The sequence below is a fragment of the Podarcis liolepis genome (genome assembly GCF_965112155.1).
Source record: "Podarcis liolepis genome assembly, chromosome: 1".
Taxonomy (NCBI): domain Eukaryota; kingdom Metazoa; phylum Chordata; class Lepidosauria; order Squamata; family Lacertidae; genus Podarcis; species Podarcis liolepis.
The window spans coordinates 54,637,690-54,657,336 of record NC_139554.1 but is presented as its reverse complement, the minus strand read 5'-3'; the positions used below and the strand labels follow the sequence as shown (position 1 = coordinate 54,657,336).

Below are 19,647 nucleotides of genomic sequence, written 5' to 3'. Positions count from 1 at the left end.
TAATATCCAAATATTATTCTTCATTTGTAATGACTTATGAATCATTTGACCAAAAATTACAACTTATGGAGGCTATGCTGGCATTTCTTAGTACAATTATTCATTGTGCATGGTTAGTCACAACCAGGCTTTCGACAGGGCACACTAGATACTTTTCAGAGATGCAGTGGGGGGGGGGGTAGGAATACGCCATATGTTACATTTGTGTCATGGGAGCCATGCGCATAACTTGAGAAGCACCAGCCATCTGGGAGGAGCTCAGTTTTACCTCATGTCATTTTTTAACCTTCTAGGTCACACCCACAATGTACATTTAAAGCAGCATTGTACCACTTTAACAATCCTGCGAACTGAGGTTCATTAATGGTCCTGACTTTACAGAGCTATAGTTTATAGCACCCTAGAAGCCACCAACTGTTAGGGGTAGAGGAACATCCTGTTCACCCAGGACCCACTGCAACAGATATGTCCCCCCAAAACAGTGAACACCTGCATGTTTAACAGTCCTGCAAGACATGAGAGTGTAATGAGTAATCTTGCCTTGCTCCATCTTTAGAAGCTTGGTGAGTGGATGTGCCAACCTGTTGGGAGAGCTCCATTGCTGCTGTGCAGTTTTAAGCACCTTGTCCTGATCTTGGACTACACTTTCATCACTGCCTCTAGCCTAGCTGTGACTTGATACCCATGGCTGAACTTGTATCTCTTCTCTGTCTCAATAAAGATATCTTCCTTACTCACAAGTAAAATCCTCTGTTGTGGTGGTCTGGGCTGGAGCCATGGCAGGCTTCAACCTTGAAATGTGTTGTAAAGTTACAAAATGGGTTAAAAAGCATTCCAAACTTTGGAGAATAGGGTATAATCCTAAAGCATTTTCGGTGCAAACTATTCAAGTTCCGGTCAATAGCTTCCAAATTCAGGACATTACTCTTTCCTCAAAGGGACAGTTTTTAATTCAGATGCTCCTGACCATGTTGAGATTCAGGTTACACTATCACTGCAGCTATTCTAAAGTTACAAAAGCAAGAAAAAAAAATCATCACCTTAAGAGCTGGCCTGGTTCACTTTTCCTTCACATTAGAAGGAAACTGAGCTAATGATGTGGTCTAATGAGTGGTTTATGCCTTCTGACAAACCAAATGAGGTTTGTCAGCATAGGCTCTAGGCAGCATGGAACTGCTGCAATTTTACATCTCATTGATTACCAGAATGAGGATTGCAAAAACATTCATACAGCATCAAATATCCTTCACAGACCACAGAAATTCAAGCCTTCGCAGAGAAGAAATAAAATGAAGCAACTGGGTAGCACATTGTTTTCTATGTGTATATTGTAGCAAACTGACCTCTATATAAACTAATAATAAAACAATAAGGTAACAAACTGCAGAGACTGAAATTCCATGGGTTACATACAGAATTCCATTGGTTCTGGACTGGGTTACATGTAAACAGGCAGTTCAGGCACCAATGATACACTTGATTTTCATGAAGAGCATCAGAGTGTTTATTGCACAGTCACAGGGAATGTGCACTACACCAGCAATAAGGGTATATAACAGACAAGTAACATTAAAGAGGGATCTACAAAATTACTACTATGATTCTAAGACTTTCATGGTATTCCTGCTATATAAATAGCAATTATTAGTCTTAATTATAATAAAGCAAAATTAACACCCAGGAGTTGATTTTTGGGTGAAAGGACTGTGAGATCAGTTCAGTTTTTGCATTGTAAACCAAATCATATGCTCAGAGTGTTCTCAGAGGCACCCCATTCTTTAATCCTAACTATGGCTTTTGCACCTGGCTCTAGTTGGTAGATATTGAGGTTTCAGCAAAAAAATAAAGTAGAACGGTCAAGCCTGAAGTCTGCTCAAACCTGTCATAAAGTATGCCTCTGAATAAAAATATAAGAACATAGAGCTAGCCTGCAGGATTAGGCCCATGGCCCATCTATCACAGAGGCCAACCAAAAGTCTGTAGGAAGCCTGCAAGATGGACCTGTTCTGAACACAACAACACTTGGCCCACCTGTGATAATGAATGCCTTGGGAACACAATTGCTATTGCATTCTTTTAATGGTTATCTCCAGTGTGTTTTTTTCTGGGGGTATGCAGGGGTATGCATACCCTTAAACATTTTGTGAATCTTTGTACTTGTGTCCATTTAGTGTATTTATTTTTCCCAAATTGAACTATAAAATGGTGATTTTCTTGAATACAAAATGAGTACCCCACAACAATTTTTTTATAGAAAAAAGCACTGATTATCTCAATGATTTACCTGTTAAAAAGTAAACTAACTAAGGCCGCAATCCGATAACAACTTGCCAGGGAGTAAGTCCCATTTGACTCAATTCACGCATATGGTTGCTGAGCCACCTGAAATGAAAATTTCTCTTCTGCCACAACACTGGAATAATGCATTTTGTTATTGACCACATCAACTGATATACACAGAAAGCTTCTCTTGAGTTAGGTAGGAGCTGATTTGTAGATTGCATCAAGGGTGTGTGTGCAAAACAACAATGGAATCCAGCCATACATTGGAGGAGCCAACAGAAAACACAGCTACAAGTACTCAAAAGTCTACCACCACCATGGGAAAAAACCTATACGATACAAGGCTGACAAAGATCAACCTCCCACAATCCAGACCACCATATGCAAAAACTAAAAACCACTTGACTCAATCAGATGATCTCGGAGACAGACCATTCGTTGTCATCTGTACAACCTATTTATATAACACATGAATTCAGCATTAGAAGATACTCTAGAAAACTATTTTACAGATGGAAGATACTGGGGGGGGGGGGCTAAGAGGGTCATGGTCTAGAAAGGCAATCCATCTATGACAGAGAACTCAAAACCTTGCAAAGCAGAAGTAAATGAGCCAAGTGCTCAGATCAAGGAGAAGCTCTATGATGGAGACCACTCCAAACAAAGATCAAGTCATTCAAATAAGCATGCCAACTTAATTACTTCTTAGAGGTAATAATTCTATGCCTTGCATAGTAGCCCAGACATGGAATGCCAATAACATATGTTATTATCAGGGAGTAGTTGACTATATGAGCGTCATGACAATTGCTGGAAACTGGGCCATATCAGAGAGGCAATAAACAAAGGTAGTCATCATAGGTGTGGCAACCTCTCACATGGACAAGGCCTTTAGCTTCTTTGCAAGTGTAACTAAATCCAAGGGAAGGGTGCTGATCTAAATTAAAACCTCCAGCAAAAATAGCAACATCCTTTCATTAAGAAGCCTGAGCTTGAGCAACATATTTTTTGAGGGAAAAGAAACAGGTATCTTTTTCCTTCAGAAAAGGAAATAATATAAAGATGCATAAAATCAGGATGCAGATTATAGTGGCTATATAGGTCATAATGTACGCAGGTAAACAAATAAAGGGGCAAAAATGAAATCTTGTTTTAACTTTGACATCTGAGGCCTCACCAGCATATGCAGACTTAGGCAGTACAATCTTAGGCAGTTGCACTTCAGACTACAGGCAGAGATACATGTAACCCCCCCCCTTTTTTTGCAAGCAGTAAATAAAGATCAGTATATCAGGAACAAGTATCAATGCCCTCTTGTACCAATTGTTTACGAGCAGTGTGCTGTTTGGAGTCACACAGAAAGCACACGAAATGTGACACGGCCACTGCACTGACTCTGACTGAGCTGTTATTTTGCCAAACCCAACTGCGGAAAGAGCCAAAAGATGAGGAATTTACAAGGAACAACATCACCACAAACACACTGGAGAAAAAGAGGGAATTAAATTTTGGGCTCCTCTCTGCAGTAGAAGTCATGGAGATATAAGTGACCAAGTGACATAAATGCACATGTGACTTTGACCATACTCTATAACACTCCAATAGATGGCTTTGGAAAGGAATACCCCCTTTTCTTCCAAGGAGAGCTGGGGGGGGGCAGAAGGGGGTTTGCCCATGCTCTCAAAATAGAGATGTTTTTGAAATATTGCTTTCTTGCTCCAACCCCTCCTTCCCCTTTTAATAAACTTTGCATGACTACGCTGTTTATCTTACTCATGTTCACAATTTTCACACTCAATCATTCTTTTTAGGGTGGTGGTGGGAAATCTCTAATAGAACTATTCTGTGATACATGGCTTTGGCATTTAATATAGTTGAGGTTTTTTATTAAATATGTATATAATAATAATTTATAAGGTCACACATCACACTGGCATCTGGGTGACCTTATAAAAATCTAAGCAGGAGGTAAATAAAGACTAAAGATACGTGTAGGGGATAAAATGTCAGATGTCATATTTCCCATCCCCCACTGTACATTTGTTAAACCTAAAGCACGAGTTAAATATACATGGCATTATGGGTGGCGAAAAAATCCCATAAACAATCATTGTGGTTACCCTTTTTATGTGAACATTTTATTCTGTATTGTAAAAATAATTTCATCCGATAATTTCTGGCTTATCTGTGAATCTTTCAGAGCTCGGAGATATTCAGCTGCATTGTTGTGGTTTTGCTATTTTATTGGCTTTCACTGATTATTACTTTTGTACTCGTTACATTATAAACCACTTTGTAAAGAGCAATGCAACTTCTGTGGATAAATAAAGCAAGAAACTAGTGCACAGGACTGGGCTAGACAGCACTTAAATCCACACATGCCAGCAGTACTTTCCAGCTGCACATTTTCAAAATGATCTAGCCTGATTTCTCCTTTAAAAATTATGCTGTTCATTCACATTTTTCCTAGATGCTTACACATTTGAATTTATTATTTATTGAATGCTCCAGGGCCTATAGGCTATGTGTTCAGTAAAGCCCAGAGTGATATGGAAGCCCAGAACTAACATTCCCTGAAAAATACCATCTGGCCCATGTCACTGGGCATATTGTTCACCCAACATGTGATAACAGCTTCTTTTTTCTTTGTGACAGTTATGCCTGTTCTTTTTTGATGCTCCCTCAGCAGTGCAGCCTTATAAAACTAAGCATTTGCTCGAATCTGTGTAAATGCCTTTTCCCCCGAGTTGAGCAAAGATCTTAGAGTGCCCTTTGTCATTCTTTGACCCAAACAAATACAGTGGTACCTTGGTACTCAAACGGTTTGGCTCCACTGGTGGAGGAACAGGAGTGCAGAGCGAGCGGACCGCCCCCAGAACCACTGTAGGATGCCATTGCGGCTCCCCCCCGACACATGCCATGCCCCCCCCAAGTGCCAGGTGCCACACCCCCACGGGTGGCATACCACGCCCCTGGGGTGCGCACCATGCCTCCATCTGCTCTCTGCCCCCAGTAGTGGAGCATGCAGCTTTGCCACTGCTTGGCTTCCAAACAAATCGGCTCCCAAACACTGCAAACCCAGAAGTAAGTGTTTCGGTTTGTGAATGTTTTTCAGAAGCTGAACATCCAACGCGGCTTCCGCGTGAGTGCAGGAAGCTCCAACAGCCAATTGAAAGCCGCACCTTGGTTTTCGAACGGTTTCGAGAGTCGAACGGACTCCCGGAATGAATTAAGTTTGAAAACCAAGGTACCACTGTATGTAATGCACCCCTCCAGATCTCCTACTGATGACAACTTCTTTTATACACTTGCTTGTGCTGTTCACTTACTACTGTGTTTTGCTTCCCCTTCCATTTTCCCCCATCTTGGGAGACTGGCAACAATCACAAACTTTAAGGGCACTATTACCAGCCAGCAAATAGTGCAGCAACATATTTATTCTCCAAAATAAAATGCATTCTGACAGAGTTTTAGGGCATTTGGAGTTACCAAGAGTGAATTCACAGCAATCAGCTCATCACTAAAACATTTATATTGCTACACATTCATGGACAGCTGCAACTTCATGGCTAAAGCGATGCTGCAGAGAGTATAGCCATCTGGATTTCACAGTGGCAGAGAGACTAAACAAGAAGTCCTACACTTCCAAACATCTGATCAACAGGGGACACTTATGAATAATTTCCATTAGCTGCACAGCACAAGCTTTTGTTGCTCAAGATTCCATACAGTATCAGCAATGATGGGCATACTTCTTTGACAGAACCATTTAGTACTGTAAGCAATGATTCATTACAGAACTCAGCGTATGGGCAAGCCTATTTATTGTGAACAGCAGGCAAAAGTTTATTGACTTCAGTGATTTAAAAACTGCAAACAGGATCTTGAACTACTTTAGCTTGCAGGGAATGGGGAAGGAGAGGGAGAATCACCCAACACTTTCTATATAAAGTAAAATAGAAGCATTTTAGCATCTCATTTCAGTTTATTAGTATGAATGAATGGTGGTTGTTTTGGAAATTCTTACTTGAATGTAGCCAACAATATGCACAAGTAGCATAAACTAATATTATGTGAAACTCAAAATCCTGCACGCACTGAAATTTGGAATAGATTTTGAAGTGCCAGGAATGAAGCAAAATACATCCCTTTTGTGGAGCAAGAAAAGTTCCAAGAAACTAGAGGGAGGTTTTGTCAAAGTACTAATCCATGCTGGAGTTTATATTTTCCTATCTTTGTGTTAGAGTCCAGCAATGAGTTTCAGTAAATGGAGAGACCCCTCTCTTAAGCACCGATTCACTCTTCAGAAATGGTGGTCAATGCAATTCTTCACAAAAAGGATACAATTATTATTTTAATTTTATTTATTAAATTGCTATACCACCCTTCATCCAAGAATCACAGGGTGATTTATAATATAAACATACATAACCACATAGCAAGTCAACAAACCAAAAGAACACCCACCATACACACACACACCATTTAAAAGCCCATAGATTGTTTAATTAGCCAAAGGCCTGGGAGAAGTGGAACGTAACAAGATATGTAACAAGGCACCAGGTGAGCCTCCCTGGGGAGGGCATTCCATAAGCAGGGAGCCACCACAGAAAAGCATGTTATTGTGTTGCCACCCTCCAGACCTCTCATAGAGGAGGCACCCAAAGAGGGCTCTGTTGATGATCACAGGGTCCATTGCACTTCATATGGGGAGAGCTGTTCCTTACATAAAACATATGGTATGTTCATAACAGGTATTCTGTACGTTGAAGATCTTAGCTTGCTTCCTTTCCTAGGTCCTGAACTGTTGCCTGGGCACATTGATGGATTCCATGTTGACTTCATCCAATCAATTCATTGGTGCTGTTCATCACTTCAATGTAGAAGAGATTACCTAGCTTTGGAGCTATGGTTTGTGCTGGATGGTTTATGCCTGGACCTTGTGTTTGCTCCTGGAAGTCCTGGTGGATGTCCTGGAGATGTTTATCAGCTGCTTCCTTTCCCCGGTCTTGCAGATCTGGCCATTGTCACTTATGCTCTGGTCACATCCAGATTGGACTACTGTATGTGGGTCTACATTTGAAGATTGTTTGGAGTCTTCAGATCCTGCAAAAAGCAGCAATCCAAGTGGTTCCTGGTATATCACTTTTTTTTTTTCATTTGTGCTGGCTTCCAGTTAATTTCTGGGCACAATTCAGAGTGAACTTGCCCAGGCAATGCTCTGTGTTTCACTACATTCAGAAACGTGCTTGGCAGAGACACAAGAGCAGTCCTTCTTGGTCGCAGCACCCAGATTGCAGAATTGACTCCTAAAAGAGGTTCAATTCCCCTCTCTCAAGGTGGATGACTTTTTAAATTCCCCTGTGTTTCAGTAATCAAGTGAATCTCATTGTTCTTATTCTTATATTGTGATTTTAATCTGAAAGCCACTTTAAGGGCTAGAGAGCAGAGTAGAAATTGCCTATATTTCTCCATGGTTATGCCCCAATTATGGGACTCCCCCTTTGGCAACATGCATTGTCCCCACATACATATACACTATACATTTAAAGCATTCCCTACCAAGAATCCTGGAAACTGTATTTTGTTAAGGGTTCTTCTCTGTGAGGCATAAACCACAGCTTCGCAGGGCTGGGAGAGATGTGATTTAAATGTATGGTGTGTACATAGTCTCAGTCTAAATCTAAAGACATTCCTGTTCATCCAGGTATTTAGTGCTCAGATGTGATGGTTTTGGGCATCTTAGAACTTACTTGCTTTGCTTAGATGTATTTTCAAAAGTTTAAAAATGTTCAATGTTTTTAACTGTGTATGGCTGGCTCTGTTCGCCTTTCAGGCAGGATAGAAATTTAATGATAAATAAAACATTGCTCCCTTCTTGTTAACCTATCCTCAATTTTCCAGTTTCTTTGACTTAGGCAGATATCAGAATGGACAAATCAGTGGCCCTTACATATCAGCTTACATATAGTTTGCATTTGAGGAAATGAAACATTAAAAAAACACACAAGCTAGGTGACTAGAAATAAGAAATTCTGCACACAAACATTGCGAAAGCGTCCCTAATGTTATCAGGAATTGGGAGGCAGCAAAACTGTTGCCTTTATATAAAACAGATCTAGCCATGCATGCAACTACACAGCTAAGCTAAATCACATTTATTGATTGGAAGGGAATGTGTGTCGCCTCTTGTATCAGAAGGCTATGCAGATATCCTCCATAGTGAAATCTGTCCAAGCAGACTGAATAATCTAGGTTTAATATTTTAAACCACACACAAAAAGGCACGTGTGTATGTGAAGTCAAGCAAAATAACTGCAGCCACAGGAATTGGGGAGTGGGGCTGAAGCTTCTTAAAATAACTTTTTATTTAGCTATTTTAAGGAGGATTCAGTCAGCAAATTTTAATTCTCTGAAATGTGAACATCTCACCCTAGTTCCAGATCTCCAACAATTGACGGCATTAGACCCCAATTCCATTATGCATGATGAGTATTTGAAGTAAGAAATTACTAATCAAGCCACTCCAGATTTACAGTCATTAACCACTGACCTTGAGTGCAATGCTATTAAGTCTGCGCCTTTGGAATTCACCCCAGTTTCATCACCTAGATATAATAGAATTTCTTCTGTATTAATAATTCACCTTAGCTTGACTGATTTTGGCAGCCAAACCCTTCTGAAAATTTCAGCTTTGAGTTTCCTACCCTGCTTTCTGGAGAAATACAGTATAAGCAACACCTGGATTTAGGACTTGTAAGCTGTAGCACACATGATGGCAACTGCAGCACTGTTGAAAGTTACCGTTTTGTTTTGTTTTCTGACTAAGGGCTGAGTAATGACCTAGATTTAAATCCCAGCGTATTCCACTGATCAACCTTCTTTTTCCTTCCAGACAAATTATCCCAGCTCCATCTCAGGTGTAAGACTCCTACACAAATGTGAAGCACTGGATTGATTCTGCTGCTGCTGCTGCTGCTGCTGCTGCTGCTGCTGCTGCATTGGTAATTTCACCCCCCCCCCCCAAGTCAGCTTTCATTTCATAGGAGAAAACCATTATGGCATGTTTGAAACAACTTCTAGGTATCTGTGATGCTTACACAGTAAGCAAAATGTAAGGAGACTGCCTGGTTAAGTGCATTTCCAAACAAACAAACAAAAAACAGAAAACTCCATTTTTAAAATTTATTTTTGGCACATTGCTTGGGTCTCAAAGTCAGAAGCTAAAGCTAGTTTTGGACTGCACTACTTCAGGTTGTATGTGAGGGATCCACTTGTCTAAATGCTCTTAAATACCATAAAGCAATCCCCTGCATATAAAGTTGCCTTCTCTCTGATATACTAGTTATGTTTGTTGCTGAGGGTGGAGATGATTTGTAAATGGACAAGCATACATGCAAGCGTCTAAATATAGTGTAAAAGTACTATATTCCTCTGGAAATGGTTTTATAAATTATCTGCTTTGCTGTATATGTAAGAACCAAGTCTCACGGAAAAGCTAAAGAGTAATAATCAGCATTTTTTCAAAGCCTTAGGGTTCCTATGTGCCTGAATTTCAGTTGGATTGGATTGGATATAGCCAATGCATCAATTCTAGAAAGCCCAGTTATCCATTTCATTCCCTCCCCCACCCCCTCTCTCTAAACATCACTACAGTATGCCACCTCATTGATTCATCTCACATACGGTAAGAGGCCTAAGCCTCTTGCATGACACCTAGTATGGACTCTCAGGAGATGATCCTCTATATCAGACATGAATGAACAGAAACAATAACAATACATAAAGTACACAAGTGTTAAAACCAGTGTTCTGTCTTTCTCCCTCTCTTCTGCAAACCAAATTTCTTTGCATACTATATTATAACAAACTGTAAACTAACAGGTGGTTACAGGCTAATCCTACCATTTTCACGGGCTTTTGTGGCACAGAGGCTTGTGCAACAATGTATATGGGGAAAGTGGGACAGAACTCTTTGAAATATGTACATTTTTCTAAAGAACAATAAATAGTTAATCCAGGAACTGTTGGCACTAGACTTGGCACTAGGACCCAGAAATTAACACGCACCCCCCCAAACTATACAGTACTGAATGCAACAAGCAACTGTCCTTATGGTAAGTGTGATCCATCCAGCCAAGGAATAATGCTCGTAATAAGTCCCATTGATTTCAGTGGTGGAATTAAACACATGCTTAAGTCTCTCCCACCAAAATTAATGGGTTTTTTAAAAAGTGATTAACTCTGGCTGCATAGATGTTATAAAGGTAATTTTTATGGACTGATTTTAAAATGCAAAAGCAACTACACAAGGGATGTAAAATGCCTTAGCAGTGAAGACTGGGTAATTCTTATTTTTTAAATGAACTACTAACCACTCTGATACTTTCCCCATTTTTGTAGGGGTGCCCTGAGACTGGGGTGGACTAGGGAAGGACAACTGGTAGGGTAAACTGGATATATGATTGTTACATTGTTATATTGCCAAAAAAATCAATTAAAATTAAAAATTAAAAAATGAGCTGAGAAAACTATAAGGGGTGTTAGAAATCAAGACTGGAAGTCAAAGGATCTGGACCTAAATCTGTCAGAAACAGGGGGCAGAGTACCACATAATTGTTCTGTGCTCCATAGCATCAGGTAATGGCCAATATTGGAAAAGGGCTGCTTAAGATTCGGTACAGCTGTTTGCAGCTACTTAGGCTTTCCTAGAAACTTATTCCTTTCGTCTTGTGAAATACACAGGGTCCCCTGCACTGAAGATCCGAAGACATAATTATGATGTTAAAAAGTTCTTTTAACCCCCAGCACAAGTTACAGCCAACAAGCAATGCCTATTTATAACATTTGTATTCCACCCAACCCCAAGGATCTCAGAGGAGTGTATCTGGGGTCACTCCATTTCAACCAGCACTCCATTAGGCAGGTGAAAATAAGATTTTGGTTCTCCCAGGCCAACTATTTACCCTGCTTAGAAAACAAAGGTATTGGTCACATCTTGAAAGTAATACGAAGGAGGCATTTTCACCCGAGTGTAGATTATTATTACGCCCAACATATATCACAAGCACACTTCTATAGAGATCATTCAAAGCACATTTTTCACCTCTTAATTATCACTTAGGTTAAAGGCTTGTGAAGAAATATGCTAGCACATTAAATGTCCTTCTGAGGCTGGATTGCCTGACTTGCCTCTGGCTTCTAATAACCTGAACTGTTGCAAGGACTAAGATGGAAATACACTGATTAACAGCATGCAGTTCTGTAGAATACCTTGGGACCTTAACATTTCACTCGTCAGTTGGGATTCTTGTTATTCCTAATCACACCATCTACCTGTCCCTTCAGGCTTCATAGTAATGTCATGATAAGATATCTCTTCCCTCTTTCTTTTTGTATTTCAGTTGCTATGTACCTCAAAGAGATTAGCCATCTTTTACTTATGACCTCATAGGATGCATCTATATATTATCTTTTTGCTTAAAAGTTCAGATGCTATTTCTGGCATCCAGGCAGAAGGATTGCTAAGCACTATGCCCTTTACTTTGAGCAGGGTACATTCAGAACACCAGATGTGGTGTTCTCTCTGATCTAGGAAAATAGGAAGTTAATCAACAACTCTGATACAGGCTAGAAAAGGATTCATCTCTATTTCAGCACATCTCTGCTCTTCCTCTGTTCTCTTCCTCTTCCTTTTCAGACTTCCTCTTAGGACTGATGAACAGAAACATGTTTCTGATTGGGTTCCCTCCCTCCCTCCAGCTTTCATTGACTCATTCAGCTGAGCTGGGATGAATTTACATGAGCAGAACTAATCCAGCAAAAGAATATTAGAGGAAGTTCAGATATTTAGGACAGAAAAATGTGATCAGTCCTGCTAGGACTGTGTCCATTCAGAAAGTGACTGAATGTTCTACCCAGGTTGAAGATTTGTTGTGCCTGAGATGCTAGCGCATTATGTTCTAACCTAGCCTTCTCCATATTCTGCTAGATTTTCCACCTTCCTTCAACATTAATTGAAAATGCCCTAGAGTTGTAATGTCCAACTACACATTAAGTTCAACCAAGGGAGGATTTTCCATTCAGTTCCTGGTCTCTCAATCAGTTTAGCTAAGCCAAATTACCATATACCACAAATAGAGAGCAGGTGTGCCAGACAACACAAAGCAAATAGATGGCTCTCTCTCACATAAGCCACACACCACCCCAAAAGTCAATTGTTATGAAAAATTATCAAGCACATTGATAATTACAAATTACAGTTAGGGATTCCTATTTGAGCCAAAGGCTTAACCAAACATATCTATATATGTCTAGCAAGAAGCATGTCCCATTGTTCTGATCAAATCAGTCCCTGGTGACGTTTTGACTTTTGTATTTCTGGTATTCTTAAATTTCTAATTGCAATTATTTTTACTTGCTCTTGATTTTATTTTATAAGCCTTTCACAGAAATTTGTAAGGGGAAGGCTTATGTATAAACCCATAATCAAACTTTGTTTATGCAGAGGGAGGAAAAAGAATTTGTGATAACAAAAATGAAAAGCCAAAAAAATACAAAAGGAAAGGAAAATCTCACATACTATTTTCATTTTGTAGAGCCACAATTAGAGAGGGATCACTGAATGAGAAGTTTCAAGGATGATAAAATATGTAGAGGAGCAACCATAAAAAGAAGTTGAAGATTCTGGCAATAAACTGACTACAAAGGTTGTAGGAATGCTCCAGGCATGCCATATATATTGCCTTAGGGAAAGAGACAGGGCTAGTTGGCTCTCTTCAGCTCTAGCAAAAATCTAGTGTCAGCAAACAAGCATATCTTCTTCGCTCTAGCAGGTGACAAGACGCTAAAATTTAAGTAAAATACAGAGGCTTCCTACATACGCACAGTATAATTTTTCTCACATACTACATTAAAGGAAATGGTTAGAAGTGATGCCCTGATGGTTGAAAGACTATAAATGACAATTTTTAAGGGTTTGCCAGAATGTGTGTATACTTAAAGTGGTAAAGCAGTGGGCCCTGCACCAAAACCCCTGGCATAGAAGATCCATGTCAGAACTCCCACTGAGTAATGTGGATCACGTAGCTCCCCATGGTACTCCAGTGACCTACATGCAATGAAACAGGGGGCTGGCAGCTAGAACACAGGTGGTGTAAATCTGAGTTATGTATACCACATGGGTGAAAACTCGTGTTTCTTGTCTGGCTGTATTAAATCTAGACACTGCTTTGGAGATGTGTGGAGGATGACATGGAGGAAATATGGAGACATGCTTTTTTCTTCTGCAGGTAGTAAGTGTGTTCAGATATATATATATGTGTGTGTGTACACACACACACACACACACACACACACACACACACATATCCACATTTCCTCCAATGACCCTCCTTATTTTCTCCCCACAAGGAGTTTGTGAAGTAGGTTAAGCTAAGAGAGACTGGTCCAAGAAGAGAGCTTCATGATGGAGTCGGGTTTTGAAGCCTGATCACCCCAGTCTGAGCCCAACTGCCGACCCCCGGCATCACATTGTCTTTCTTTTAAACTTGTGCAGATTTCAAAGTTCTTATTCTTCAACCTAATTAATTCCTTAAACAATCAAACAAACAAGCACAAGCCAGGTTGCAAAACAAATCAAGCTAGTCAACTTTAAAACCTAACAGATGGGAAACAAATGCCAAAGAAAACATGTCGTACTGGAGAATTTAGAGAGAGACTGCTAATCTTGAAAATAAAAGACAAATTAATTTAAGTACAAATTAACCATTTCTTTCGAATCATGCCAAGACAGAAAAATGCACTTCTATACCGGCGGTGTTAAAATTAAAGCATTCTAAATCTCACCCTATTATACATTATTATTTACTGATAAGAACCAGCAGAACACTGTCCCACCCAGTAAGCATAACAATGTCTTACATTGTGTAACTTATTTTCCTGGGTTTGGTTATAAAAGGGCACAGAAAGCTGCCTTATACCCAAAGATCATTGGTCCACCTAGAGCAATTTTGTTTTCACTTACTGGCAGTTTCACTGAGACTTTTCCAAGATGCCATGAATTGAATTAAACATTAGGAAGAACTTCCTGACAGTAAGAGCTGTTCGACAGTGGAATTTGCTGCCAAGGAGTGTGGTGGAGTCTCCTTCTTTGGAGGTCTTTAAGCAGAGGCTTGACAACCATATGTCAGGAGTGCTCTGATGGTGTTTCCTGCTTGGCAGGGGGTTGGACTCGATGGCCCTTGTGGTCTCTTCCAACTCTATGATTCTATGAATCTGGGACCTTTTGCATGCAAAGCAGTGTACTGCCAGTGAGCTACTGCCCTTCCCCATTCCTGTTAATCTGCTCACTAAGCATTTCTGCTGAGGAACAAGGATGGAGGTCATTTTTACCAAGTATTCACCCTCTGCAGCCCCCCCCCCAAAAAAAATCCCTCCTACTTTGGAAGGGTGGTGCACTCTCTGGAGCAGTGTTTGTTAATAAAAGGGAAAGGGGCAATCAGCCAAAATCACCTTCCACCACCCCTTTCTCCAGTGTAAGCCTCAGCGAAATCTCAGGCACTTCTATTTGCCAAGGGGTCACAGTGGATCCAACTAGCATTGTCCTGATTCATGAACTGAGAGTAATTAATCCCTATTTGTTGGCTTATTTTTACCATTTTTCTTTCTCCTTAATGACTGCATGGTTTGTTGTTCTGGTTCTTTGGTTCACAATATACTTTTATTGTGTTATGGAATGTTGAAAACTCAATATGCTAATGAAAATTAAAGTTACATAAATTAAGAAATTTGAGATGGGTATCTATAGAAGAACAAGAAGTTCTTATTATTATCCCCAAGGAATCAGCTGACCCCCTGTATCTCATGGTGATGCTGAATAACTGTGCACAACATCCAGGCAGAAACAGCACACAAAGAAATTCCATGGCAGATGCCATCAAAGTGTAAAACTCCATTTTTCTGGAGACAAATTTAATCACAAGCTATCTGTTTGATCCAATGCCAGATGATTCAGTTCAAGAAAGTGCGGACTAGAAACTTACAGCTTTGCCGCTTTGAAATGTCTCCTTGGGTTTTGGAATTCCAAAATACCTTATCTTGTTGCCAAAGAGAAACCAATGGCAATAGCAATTCTCCATTAATCCACTTTTGATTTCTGAATCCAGTTTTGATGTATGGATTTTGTATTTCTGAATTTTGTTTGGACAAAGTTTGTCCCTACTGCCACTGCCAGTTCCTCTCATAGAAGCTGACTAGACCTGGGGTCAGCAAACTTTTTCAGCAGGGGGCTGGTCCACTGTCCCCCAGACTTTGGGGGGGGGCGGACTATATTTTTTGGGAGGAATGAACAAATTCCTATGCCCCACAAATAACCCAGAAATGCATTTTAAATAAAAGGACACATTCTACTCATGTAAAAACATACTGATTCCTGGACTGTCCGCAGGCCAGATTTAGAAGGCGATTGGGCCGGATCCAGCCCCCAGGCCTTAGTTTGCCTACCCATGGACTAGACTGACAATTGTTTCTTAATTGTTTCTTAATTCAATGACACCTACCCTCCCAGCATAGGCCCCTGAGATGGCTATCTCACTCTCTTCTGTCCTGGTGTGGTGGTGAAGAACCTGTTTCCATGTCGCAGTGTCTGCCCTATCCTGAAAACATCTGACAAGTAACAATGGGAGGCATTTTCCTTATCAACTCGCCATTAGGAATACAGAAACACAAATGGGACACTCACAGTTTTTATTGCACACTGTTAATTGTAGGCACAGTAAGTACTGACAGCATCACTTTAAAAAGCGGGGGGGGGGGGATTGCCAAACTTTTTGCTCTTGCTTGGCCTTTATGCCTCTGAAACAAAGCAGCTTTTCCCATCATCACATCCATAAGCTAGGCAATGCTGTACTCCATCAGTTCCTTTCCTGTCTGCTATGTGCTTCTGCAACTAGCAGGAACTAAGGGAGGTAAAAGAAGGAAATCCTGATAGGATCAGCTGGCTTCCCATTGGTCACTGCTGCTGTAGGTCTTGCTTGTGTGGTGTGCCCAGCACCAAGGGACAGAACATCCTTGCCTCGGCAGGTTGCCTGTAGAGAGAAAAGAAGAAGATGAGGAGAGTCCTGAATAATGGCTAGCAGCTTCATGTGAGTGAGGTTCACAAGTGTGTGCTTAAGAATGCTGCAGCCCAAGTGCTTTCCCATTCTGCATGTTCTTCCAGCCCCAATCGGTGTGTCAAAATAACGTACCCAGGCAATACTTCCTCCTCCAGTTCAATGTAGGAAGTTCCACTGGAATGGTCTTCAGCAACTGTTTCTTCTGCTCCATTATCTCCTGATTCTGAGCCTGCAAGGGGGAAAGATAGTAATCATGTGTTCTTGACCAATGGTAGCAAGCAGTGAAGATGTGCTTGATAGACCCCCTAAGCAAGGCTACCCAGAACCTTCCCTAATGTGTGATGAAAACTTACCTGGGTGTATGTGAGTTCTGCATTCCCCAAGGCCGACATGCCCCGTTTTGCCATATGAGGCAAGTTGGGAAGTACCATCCCACCCTGCCACTTCTGCACCATCCTGCCACCACCACTGCAGAAGAGGTGCTGGCATTGGCACCGATTTCTGGCAAGATGTCCCCAGAAATTGGTACCAACGCTGGTGCTGCTTTCTCCCCAATGGCAGAGGTGCCAGCAAGGCAGGGCGCTAACTTGGGGACTTCTGCTGCCTGAGGCAGCTACTTCACCCTGCCTCATGGGTCAAGCCTGGCATTCTCCAACAGCATTATCTTTTCTGCACAGTAGTTATTTGCCCAATGTGGGAGATACTTTCCACATTGTAGGAGGACAGAATGACCATGCATGTGTGAGTGCTCTAAGCACCACTTGGAGCCAGGGGAAGGAATGGAAGGTGTCCAGGGGTCAGTTCTGGGGCATAGGCCTCCCCCAACCCTGCTAAGCCCTTTTTTGCTTACCTGTGTGTGGTATCTCCTTTGGGTAGTCCTGGTTGCAGTGGTGAAGCTGGCATTCCTGCCTCTTGCTGGTCTCACAGTACAGCCTCTGTAAGTATTCTGAGAGGAATGTTATTCACCTGCTCCCACCTCTTTGTTCTTAGCCCTGGCTGTTTGTTATTTGTACAAAGTGATCCCTTTCAGCAAATTGTTCAGGTTCCCTGTTACAAGAATTCTCTGTTGTATGCTGCAGCTTTCTAGACAAGAGGGTTGACTGGTGTAGAAATGCACTTCACATCCTGACATAAGAACTGTGCTCCTTTTTGGGTCCTTATAAAGTCCCAGATCTGTGCCATGATGGAGTTAGTCAAAATCCCATCTTCAACAACCCTCTGCATGTGTTGAGATTCTGCATTAACACATGAGGGAGGGCTGCAGGGATGAGTGTGTGGTCTCCAGTCCACCACCAGCAATCTTTGCTTTCTCCACAATTCCTGAGGGAAACTGTATAAAGCAAGGAACCTTCTATAGCAGACTTCCTCAAACTTGGCCTTCTAGATGTTTTGAGATTACAATTCCCATCATCCCTGACCACGGGTCCTGCTAGCTAGGGATCATGGGAGTTGTAGGCCAAAAACATCTGGAGGGCTGAGTTTGAGGAAGCCTGTTCTATACCCATGAAGACTCATAACACATTTTACAACTCTGGAACAAAACAGGATTCTAAAATGAACAGGGAACCTAAGTAGATGGAGAAGGCTCTCTGCTTCACACAGTCACTCTTGAACACATGGAGGGCCGCAAGATGGGCAATGGGACCAGAGCTGACACACTAGTCTCCTTGTCCCCTTGTTTGTTACATTGACCATGAACCTGTGTGCCTGAAGAGGATTAATGAAGAAGGTGGTTGGAGGGGAAAATGTGAGTGGAAGTGTTGAGCTCTCCATTGACTACAACAAATTGTTTCTACTTAGTGCATCACAGTAATGCTCTTGTCAGACTGGGACTGACAATGAAGTGAATATAAGCTGCCAACTGAGTTTGCCACAGCCCTAACATTCCCCCACCACACTAACAGTTTCTGCCAGTGCGTGCCACAAGACTACCAGGTGTTGTTGGGCTGTAACTGCTACCAGCTCCAGCAAGCATGGCCAAGAACCATCCTGTACTAAATTATTACAAATCCACTGTGTTGCATCAGTGCAAAGAAAATTACTAGTGAAGTCATCCCCATGCAGCAAGCATAACTCAATTATAAAATAACCACAATTAAGTAAATAAATATTACATCCCCCCCATACACCATTAAACTTTAGGGCTGCAGTCCACAACTCACCTATGCTTGTTTCATCACATGCTTCCACACAAACAAAATTAAGTACATCATTTCAATTGGTTTGTGGATCATATACTGTTCATTGATATTTCTTGATCTAATGCACGCTGGGGGGGAAATGTTTTGCAGATCATTTGTCAATTATTCTGCTGAAAATTCCTGGAGAGCCATGGAACTGACTCATTCAGTTAGTCCATTCAATAGAAAAGGCCCCAGTGGGAGTAGCAGATTGCAAAGCTCACCACAAACATCATCTGCCTGGAACATGTGATCCAGCCAGGGCATGCAAAATAATGCTCCTTTATTTTTAGTTCTCTAACTGCAGGGAAGGACTTAAATCCTAACCCTGAGTCTAAAAAGCTCACATCAAGACTTGCAAGCTAACATGAATCACACCCTGGGCTTTTAAAACACAAAAAGAGAAATGTGAAGAGACAAACTACTGAATACTTAAGAGTGCAAGCAATTAAGCAAGTCTAAAATGCTTTCAAAGGGACCTTGAAATCACCACAAAACAAATGGAAGATACTACATAACAATCAAAATTGTGAAATAATAAAGTGTATAGAAACCAAAGGTGACATGGCCAAGGTAATACAGGATGCTGAAAAAATCCCATTGCACGTGACATTATAAAGGGTATAAAATGTTTCTAATTTAGGAGTGGGCCAAATTGTTTTCCTCAATTCTGTTGTCAGTTCTTGGTGGGGAACATTTTGGTAACTTAAAGGTAAAGGTAAAGGGACCATTAGGTCCAGTCGTGGCCGACTCTGGGGTTGCGGCGCTCATCTCGCTCTATGGGCCGAGGGAGCCAGCGTTTGTCCGCAGACAGCTTACGGATCATGTGGCCAGCATGACTAAGCCGCTTCTGGTGAACCAGAGCAGTGCACGGAAACGCCGTCTACCTTCCCGCCGGAGCGGTACCTATTTATCTACTTGCACTTTGACATGCTTTTGAACTGCTAGGTTGGCAGGAGCTGGGACCAAGCAACGGGAGCTCACCCCGTCGCGGGGATTTGAACCGCTGACCTTCTGATCAGCAAGTCCTAGGCTCTGTGGTTTTACCCACAGTGCCGCCTGCATCCCTT

General features: G+C 41.4%; 1 protein-coding gene across 6 annotated transcripts in view; it reads right to left on the bottom strand.

Annotated features, from left to right (window-relative positions):
• The window catches only part of LRRC4C (leucine rich repeat containing 4C), a 614,900-nt gene that overhangs the window by 99,772 nt on the left and 495,481 nt on the right, over positions 1–19,647 (bottom strand). The window contains exon 1 of one of the 6 annotated variants that reach the window (XM_083464157.1): positions 18,560–18,761. The exons of the other annotated variants lie outside the window; for them this stretch is intronic. The gene's annotated coding sequence lies outside the window, so the exon portion shown is untranslated. Of the gene's footprint in view, positions 1–18,559; positions 18,762–19,647 lie in introns of those variants that run through there. 6 annotated transcript variants of the gene reach the window in all.